Source organism: Equus caballus, chromosome 3 (assembly GCF_041296265.1).
Source record: "Equus caballus isolate H_3958 breed thoroughbred chromosome 3, TB-T2T, whole genome shotgun sequence".
NCBI classification, from domain to species: Eukaryota; Metazoa; Chordata; class Mammalia; order Perissodactyla; family Equidae; genus Equus; species Equus caballus.
In genome coordinates this window covers 101,852,201-101,862,376 of record NC_091686.1, presented here as the reverse complement: position 1 = coordinate 101,862,376, position 10,176 = coordinate 101,852,201, and the positions used below count along the sequence as shown (strand labels likewise).

General features: G+C 34.8%; 1 pseudogene; it reads right to left on the bottom strand.

The window, feature by feature from the left end:
* Positions 1-8,355: 8,355 nt before the first annotated feature.
* LOC102150849 (peptidyl-prolyl cis-trans isomerase A pseudogene) lies at positions 8,356-8,890 on the bottom strand (annotated as a pseudogene).
* Positions 8,891-10,176: the final 1,286 nt, after the last annotated feature.

The following is a 10,176-nucleotide window of genomic DNA, read 5'->3' as shown; positions in this document are numbered from 1 at the left end:
ATCTGATCTGCCAGCCTCAGAGGTCAGTTAGAAGACACATTGTCGACATTAAAGAAACTGCAGATAGGAAATCCCGAGTCGTTTCTAGCTAGTGAGGCCCTTTTTATTGTTACTTATTTTTTTTCTCAAATTAGAAAATTGTGTGTTCTCTAGTTGGATAAAGTCTCTTGCAGACAAGGCTTGGACAGTTTATAGTCCCCTTGGAAAAAATAAAATAAAATGAAACCACAGGGTGCGTGGCTTGGCATGGAAAGTACAGGCTGGGTTTGGATCTTCTCTCTCCCCTTGGCAGGTGGCCGTGTGCACTGCTGGGAAATTCCCAAAGATGGAGATTGTTGGAAAATTAACAAAAGTGTCTCATGACAGAAGATGTCACCTATACTACTCTCATAAGGTATCAATGCCAGATTATAATAACAACAACAAACAAAAAATCTTTTCTTTCTTGTACTTCTTATTTCTTGTCCCTCTCCCTCCATTCACCCTTGGCGAGGCTGAAAAGAGCAACTACTGAAGGAAGGGTGAGCTGCAATTTAAAAGAGAACAGAAATCAACCACATTTGCCACTGTGGCTCTGGGTCTAAGACACATCCAGACTGGGGGTGAAAAGCTTTGAATTAAGTAGGAGTTCCCATAGTAGTTTAGATTTGATGTTTAATCAAAAATATTAAATGATTTTTAAAAACGTAAAACTATGTGATCATCCCAAGATTTTATCCAGGGATAAGAAAGAATGTACAATTTTCTTGTGGGCCATGGAGTGATAAAATAAATATATATTGTGTGTCATCATACAGAGCCCAACATATAACATATTAAGTGGCTAATAAGTATCTAGGAGAAGAGAATTTCATTACAGGTAATAGAAAGTGCAAAGCTTAAGAGGTGGAAATCAGCATGACACTTCTAGAAATTGCAAGTGCATTTAAAATATGATATAATCAAATATAAAATTATCCAATATATACACACATATGTATTATGAAGAAGTATATGTGTAAGGCTAAGCATTAAAGGAGACTTCTTTGAGACTGTGTCATGTGAGCTGGGTCATGTGGGAAGAGTGCATTGCCTGCGTAATGGGTGCAAAGGGATTCTAGGCAGAAAGAGCAACAATGCAAAGGTGAAAGCAGTATGATGTGTCTGACAAGTGTGAACAGGAATGAACTCATAAAGGAAGGAGGGAGTATTGGAAGACAAGGCTAATAAGTAGCTTGAGACCACATAAAAAAAGACTTTGTATCTTTTACTTTTTACTTAGAGAATTTTTAGTAAAGAGATAGTAATAATGAGATTGGAGTACTTGAAAAGTGTGTTGTTAGTGCTGTCAGGTCAATTCCAACTCCTAGCGACCCTGTGTATAGCAGAGCTGAACCATCCTCTCACCTTCTGGGGCTACATCAGACAAAGTTCCGCTGCTATTCATAGGATTTTCATAGCCAACTTTTTCGGAAGTGTGTGACCAGTTCTTTCTTCCTAGTCTATCTTTGGCTGGAAGTTCCATTGAAACTTAAACACCAGGGTCGACCCTGCTGATGTTTGAAACACCAGTGGCATAGCTTTCAGCATCACAGCAACACAGCCACCACAGTATGACAACTGACAGATGGGTGGTGTGGTTCTCTGATGGGGAAATGAACGCAGGCCATGGTTGTGAAAGTGCAGAACCTTACACTAGCCCAAGAGGGCTGGCCTACTTGAAAAATAGGCCTTAACACACGCAACACACACACACAGAAGAGAAGCTGTTTTTAATTTCTGCTATAAAACTGTTAAGAAGTTAGCCTAAAATAGGTGGCAACCACATTCCCTGGCATGTTTCCAGCCATCACTAAAAAGTAAAAGCAAATGCAAAAACAATGGAGAACCTAGACAGAAAATCCTAAATATACTTTAGCCCTCTATTCCCATGGTTCGTAAGGCCAGAGACACCATTAACCTTCTTATGGTTAATTAATTTGAGCCCACAGATTGCCCTTTAATAATTAAGCTAATTCAGGTTGTACTTCTATCCTTTCCAATGCAAAGAATTTGGATAATAGATAAGTAAATAATTAATAATTTCTGAAGAAGTTCTGAGTCACTTTATTTTTGGATGCCAATGAAAATAATTTCCCCAATGGATATGTTTTTGACTAAGTTTGGAGTTTGATAACAGTCTCTGAATGTGGTTGTTCATTACATGCCACCTTGTCCTTGTCCTCAGGTTATGAAAGACCAAACCAAAATAAGGCTCAAAATATCTCTCTGAACTCTTCTTAACATCCTTCCTCTCCTGCTTGCCACAAAACAAATTTTAAAAATTCACAAATTTTTTTTTGGAATATCACAAAGCCAGCGTAAGTAATGATCCAGTTTCACAGTGCAAGCATGGTATCATTCATTTATATCTTACTGCAGTTTTTCAAGTGTGAAACAATCAAGGAAAGTTACAGCAAAAGATTATACATAATAAACAACAAATTTGGTTGTTTCTGTCGCAATATTCATTCAATAAAGGAGAAAACTGTGCTACGAAAGAGAGGGAATTATTCGATTTGAAATGCCCTGGTATTTTCTTCAATTACAACTAACCATTAAAGATTCATTCAAAAATGATCAATTAAAAATGCCAAAGTTAAAACATAAATGGATGCCAAAAAATGCAAAATTAAATGACTTTCTCCATTTGGAAGAGCCAATAAATGGCTTTTTTTTTTTTTAAGAGTGTAGAAGTGATCTTTTATGCTACTAAATGTCATTACCACTATCACTCTATAAATCTTATTAAACAACCACTTGCACTTAGAGCAACATCAAATTGATTTATAATTCAGAGAACAATCATTGGAATAATTTTACTTAAAAAATTTAGACTCAAATGATCAGAGATGATAAATTTATGAATCTATGAGTAATCAACAGGAATAACCTTTCTCTCTCTCCCTCTCTCTCTCTCTTTTTTTTTTTTTTTTGCCATTAATTAGATTGTGTTTAAATAGACTTAGAAAGAATCTCCCAGCATAACTCAGGTAGATTATTTTTTTTCTTTTCTTCCCAAAGAAATAGATAATCTTAAATTTTGGAGAATGAATACTAAAGCTGTATGTTTAAAATAGAGTTCCCAGAATTTCCATTTCAGTCACTGATGAGAGGATGTTAACACCGATCTCTAACCACGCAGGGATCATATGCCTTCTTTATTCTACGTTCCTAGGAAGTGTTTTAGTCCGTCTTGGAGGTAACATTTCTAGATCCAAACAACATTAGAAATGAACTGGTACTACTTTTTCTTTTTCTTTCTCTACTATTAACCCATCACGACTCTTTATCTTCTCTTTCATTTCTGAAAGTTTTGTTAGATGAGAAAATCTCTGACTTTAGGTTCCTCAACATGAGATATTCTTATAACTTCAGGGAGTTTGGGGCATTTAGTTAACAGGAATTAGCCACTTTTTTACTCAAAGGTACTCTTCAAGTGACTACTACATGTGAAACACTGTAAAAATATTTCACATTACATTGGTACCCTGATATTATTTGCCAAATTCTTTTTTGTTTATTAGTTTACCTATCTCTGTGAAATGGGTGTTGCTGATAAATTACGTCATTGACATTTGAAAGACGAGATAAATGGATCTCATAGAAATAGAATCACTTGTCCAAGTCCCTAAAAATGTAATAACCAAACCAGAATGAGAACTTAATTCTCCAGCTTCAGATCCCAATCCAGCACAAATAACTCGATTCAGTAATACCCGAGAACAAGGAAAAACATGAAAGGCCAGCCTCCCCCACCCTAGATTTCTCTCTTTCCCAGGAGTCAGCCTGCATTTCTACCTGACAGCTTTTCCTCCCTTCTCTGCCTCTCCCTCCTCTTTTGCTGCCTCGCAGATATTTCTCCACTAAATCTCTAACCCATCTAATCCTGTTCTGGAAGTTACTTCTCAGAGGACTCAAACTAACATAAGGTCTTTCCTATAACCCCTTCAGAAGAATGTAAATAGAAGCATTCCTTCCTGATAGTTAAATATGTGACACAATATGAATAAATCATGCATATCAACTGCCAAAAAATTCACAAATAAGCACAAGTTCAATATATTACAAATTTCCTTTATCCTTCAGAGTTAAGCCCATATGACTATTAATAGTAATTTAATCTGTAAAAATGCTTTGTTGTGCATAGGAAATATATCAAACTATTTATTCCCGTTCTTGAAATCTGTAATTCCACTTTCTTGAATTAATTTTCATAAAATCACTATGGAAGCACATAAACACAGAATTACAGGCATGACCACGGTGGCTATTTTTAATGAGAAAAAAATACATTCTTGAAGAATATTTACAATAATGAGGAAATGCTAGCCAAATATGGCCAAATCAAAAAAAGCAATGCGTATATTTTATTTTTTATAATCATTTACTTCTGCATTTCTGTATTCTCTATAATAAATATGCATTAATTTTAAAGTCAAAGAACATGCATAAGGCACGAAAGCAACTGTAAGTGCATATGCATTTCCTGACTATAAAAGGGAAATTGAAAACAGAAATAAGGCATGTTCTTCATCACTCATGCTTCTACTTTTTAAAGTTGAAATATGTTTTATGAATATGTTTCAAAATGTGTTATAAGTTACTTGTGAATATATATCGTCTGCCATTTTAGAAAACAAAATAATTGATAATTACTGTCCATGAAGTAATTGGATTCAAATGCTGATATATCAGCAATCACGTAGTGGTTTCACATCTATAAGTTCACAGAGCTCAATTTCAAACTGGAATGGGGCTCACACTGCATGCTTCCGTGAAGTCTTCGAATGAGTTGTGTAATCTCTCAAAGAACTGAAAAGTAAATTAACATGTATTTTTTTAATATTTAAAAATCTGATTCTTTGTATTTTTCTATTTGAAGAAATCACTCTTTGGAAATGTGACTCACTTCCCATATAGAGAAATGATTGTTCTGAGTCATTAATTTATTCATTTATTTGCTTGACAAATATGTATTGCCTGTATTCATTTTGCTGATCACCAAACTAGTGACAGTATTGAAATAAAGATTAATCATTATCTTGCTCTCTACAGAGTTTAGAGTATGTAGTCATTCAATAATAAATATTTATGAATATTTTATTTTGTGGTAGATGCTGGGGGTGAAACAGCAAATAAAAGAGAAACAAGGAACATGCATATGGAGTTTAGGGAAAAAAATGTGTAAATGAATGACTGAGAGGACCACGAGATATTCAAATTAATATGACAGGAACTTAGAAGGGAGAGAGGTTTCCTTATGGCATAAGCGACATTTAAGCTGGCCTTAGATACATTTTCTGTAACTCCCCCCAGAGCATTATATTCCTTTTCTATAAGAGCACTTAGCGTCCTATGATGTATCCATTATTTTCCTAAATGGAGGTTTCTCTGATCGTAAATAATTCCTCTCATCTCTACACTTGTATTGATTAGCCCTTCATTTCTCCATTCCCTCACAAATTTTTCATTGAGCCCTCTGTTATATCTTAAGTATTGATAACAAACTCCTGTGCAACATTTGGTTTTTCTGTGAATATTATTTATACTTCTTCACATTACCTGAAATCTTGATGCCCTGCTTTTTTTATTACTGATATTATATGATATTATATGTGACATATTTTTCCTTGATTACTCTTGTTAGGGTTTTATAATTGTATTAATCTTTTTAGAGAACTAACATTTAGTTTGATAATTTTCTCTATTGAACAATCTATTTCCATTAAGTGAATTCATCTATTGCATGTTTAATTTCTATCCATTGATTTTAGTTTTCTTATTTCCTTCCTTGCACTTTATTGAGTTTGTTTTTCTCTTATTTTTCTAGTTTCTTCAAGTGAAAACTCAGATCATTGATTTCCAGCTCTTCTCTTCTAACCTATTCATTTAAAACTCTAAAGTTCTCCCTTTATTGTGGCGTAGCTGCATCCCACAAATTTTAATATGTGGTACTTTCAATATTAATTAGTTCAAAATATTTTCATTGCTATTTTAGATATAATTTTACTATTTTCAATGCAATATGTATTGGCCCCTGCTTTACTAAGAAGTATGTTGCTAATTTGCAAGTGGAGGAAGTTATTATTTTTGTGGCTAATATTTTTATTGTCATTTATTTACTTTTGTTGCTATCAATTGCTCTGTTTCTCTCTAGCTATGAATGCCCTCTAAATGATGTCTTTCCTTTGATAACTATCAAATTCTGTTTTATATACCAGAATTCAGCCATTTGTATGTATTTGGTGTTGTATGCATTTTGTATGTATCGTATGTACATTGTGTGTATTTGGTAAGTACTCCATGTGTATTTGAAAAAAAAATTTGTATTCTCTTGTATAGAGATGGTTCTTCCTATATTTAGAAAGATATGCTAAAAATTTCTTAATGTTGGTGAGAATTTGTTTATTTCTGCTCTGAGTTCTTTGGCTAACTTTTACTTTATACTTTAAAGGTATATTATAAATTGTGTACATATTTAGGGTATTGATATATATGTATCTCCCTCACAAGGATATATATACACACATTGTTATTGTAGGGGAGCAGAATTTTCCACTTCAAAATGTATCCCTTTGATGTGATTATTTTTTGTGTGTGTGAGGAATACCAGCCCTGAGCTAATGTCTCTTGCCAATCTTCCTTTTTTTGCTTGAGGAAGATTGTTGCTGAGCTAACACCCATGCCAACCTTCCTCTACTTTATGTGGGATGCCGCCACAGCATGGCTTGATGAGTGGTGGTAGGTCTGTGCCCGGGATCCGAACCTGCAAACCATGGGCTGCCAAAGCAGACTCGGCGAACTTAACCCTTATGCCACTGGGCTGGCCCCTGGCTTGCTTATTGTTAGGAATAAAGGACTCAGCAAGAAACTTTGACCTTTCCCTAACTGCCTAAATCAATTTAAGCTAGAAAGCCTGTCCCTGGAAGCAGCTAACACCATAGATAACTATAGTATAATATGGACTAGGTGTGGTAGAAAGGGAAGAACCTAGAGAGGTCCATTTTCTCAAACTCCTCTCCATGTCTCATTGTCTTTGCAAGGCATAGCAAACATTTGTTTACCAAACATTTTCTTTTCCATCTCCATGTGAATTGCCTTCTTCCCCTTTGAAGTCTCAAATGAGTACCCCAATATGCTCCTTTGTCCTTAGCTGAAGATGGCATTTAAGGTGGTGGCTTCAGCCATTTTGGTGAGTTACTCAGTTTTCCTGGGTTTCTCCCATGTATACATGTTATGAAATGGTTGATTTTCTCCTGTTATTCTGTCTCATGGCAGTTTAATTCTTAGACCAGCGGAAGGACCTAGAAAGGTAGAGGAATATTTCTTCCTCCTGCATTAAGAAATGTCACTTTTTGATTCTCAGAATGTTTCCTGTCATAAAGGCAATCTGTCTTTGTTAATATAGCTACTCAGCTTTAATTTGGTCAGGGTTGGCTTATTTATTATTTATTATTAATAATTATTTATTTTTTATTTTGCTGTTTCTTTGTTACAATGTATCTCATGTAATTGAATATATTTGAGTTGTAATATTTTTCAAATCTGCCAACCTTAGTCTTCTACATTTATTGTAAAATACAAACATGTCTGCAATTTTAATGACCATTTTCTTTTTTTCTATTTGCAATTTAACCCACCTGTTTTATAACGCTTACTCTCTCCTTTTGGGTTAATAATTATTTAATTTTTCTGTTTTATCTTCTATTATCTCAGTTTTACACTTTTTTATTAGTTAATCTGGATAATCATTTGTATCACTAAATGATGATAGTTTAATATAGCAGTTAGTAATTCAAGGTATGTTATCTTTTTTCCTATCTTTTTGCATCTGCTGTATATGAAGATTATTTCATACTTTTTTTCCTCCGATTTGTTTACACACTTTCTGACAACTATTTTCTTTGTTCATTAACTCTATTTCTGACTTAATGTAATCTGCTGCCAAAATCCATGAAATCGATGAAAAGTAGTCATATAATGAATAATTTGAAGGTGTAATTGGCAGACTTCTGATTAATTGAAGGTGTAATTAGAAAGAGAGACTCAATTGTTCTTGGTTCTAAGCATCTGATAGTATTTTTACCACTGGGCTAGTTTTCTTTGCCTATACAGACTTCTTTCTGTTGCTGTTTGGTTTTTATTTCATAACCATAAACTTAACTCAGCAATCCAGCTAGGCTTGGAAAGGGATAAGGAAAATACGGAACCCAACTAACTGCAGCAAGAGCCCCAAGATTATAGGAAATTTCAAGCAAATGAGGGTGAAGGGGTGCTCTCCTGAGCTACAGAATGAATGGTCTGGTGGTGAAGATAAAACACAAGTCAAATTTATTAGATTTGTCCTCAGTCAGCAGTGGTGATCTTTTTGCTGGTCTTGCGAATCCTGGACCCAAAGGCTCCATGTTTCCACGATATTCATGCCCTCTTTCACTTTGCCAAAGACCACAGGCTTGCCATCCAACCACTCAGTGTTGGCAGTGCAGGTGAAAAACTGGGAACCATTTGTGTTGGGTCCAATATTTGTCATGGACATGATGCCAGGACACGTATGCTTCAGGATGAAATTCTCATCATCAAATTTCTCCCCACAGATGGACTTGTCGCCAGTGCCATTATGGCGTGTGAAGTCACCACTCTGGCATATAAATCCTGGAATAATTCTGTTAAGGCAGGAAACTTTATAACCAAATCCTTTCTCCTCACTGCTCAGAGTACGAAAGTTTTCTGCTGTCTTTGGAACTTTTCTGCAAACAGCTTGAAGAAGATGCAGCCCAAGGGCTCCTTGTTGGTGATGTGAAACATGGTGAGGTTGACCGTGGCTGGGCAGCACGGTCAGCTCCTGGGTGGCAGAGTCTGCAAGACCTGTTTAGACCTCTTAATGGGAGATGCTTGAGAAGTGTAAGGGACTTATTTACTTTGACATGTGGTACAAAAACTGTTTTTCTTAGCCTGAGGGCTTACAAATCACTAATACTTCAAGCAATTTAAATTGGGAGCCTCTATGAGCAAGAGTGTACCATTGCAGAACAATCTGTCTTCAGGCTTGCATTTTGTCTAATATTGCCTGTTTTCCTCTCTTGTGCATAGTGTTGCTACAAGTAGCAAACACAACCTAAACTAACATCTGATTTTTTCCAACCATTTTCTCAAGAACTATAGGTTCAGAGGTTCATTTCCTAAAATACAGTAAATAATTTCCTTATGTCTCTGGCATGACATAAGAAATCATCAGCTTTCCAGAAAATTTACTTTTACTATTTCCGGGAAACATTTCATTTTCAGCCATCAGTCTCTTTATTACTTAAGATACAAACTGTTATGCTACAGCAAAAGGTACCCCAAAGTACAAGGGCTAAAGCTAATAGAAGTAATTTTTCTCTCACATAACAGTCTAGTACAGACATGGGGCCCAGAGTATCTCTACCCACAAAATCATCCATGACACAGTTTTCCTTGATATTACTACATTTGTCAATGTGGTAAAATATGAATCAAGATATTTCTGCATTCTGGCATTTTCTAAGTAAGAAAGACAGAAAGTAGATGGTAAATAAAATCCTTTAAAGGAAGTTATGAAATCTGTATATGTCTTCTCTATTCATATTCTATTAATACTGAACCTAGCTCAGAAAACATTAGAGATTTATTAACCAGTCCCAATGACTAGCTAATTTGGGGATTATATGTGTTACATGTAAACTATATTTTATACATTTCAAAGTATTTATCTGAAATTTATTTAAATTATATACAGAATTTTCTCATTGTATGATGATTATTAACTATATTTCTATCCTCAGTTTATAAATGGAAGCCTGAATATGTGTTTGTTTTTATTCATGTCCTTCAAAATTTCATTGCATCAAATAAAAACAGAATCAAGACTAACACGATTAACATGAATACTTTTATTTCATCAGCCTCATGGATATTTGGAGATGTTAAACAACTAACTTTTAAATTAAGCCTTTATCTTAAACAACTTAAAGTACATCGGTAAAGGTTCTATCTTCATCTGTGTCTTTTCTTTAAAACTCTTGCCAAAATTATAGAACTAAGATGTTCATCTCCTAGAGAAATTGAACATGTTGATGATGTTGGGGAAGACTTTCAGTTTTGTTTCCCATCTGGTTACCTTGGAAACCATACTCT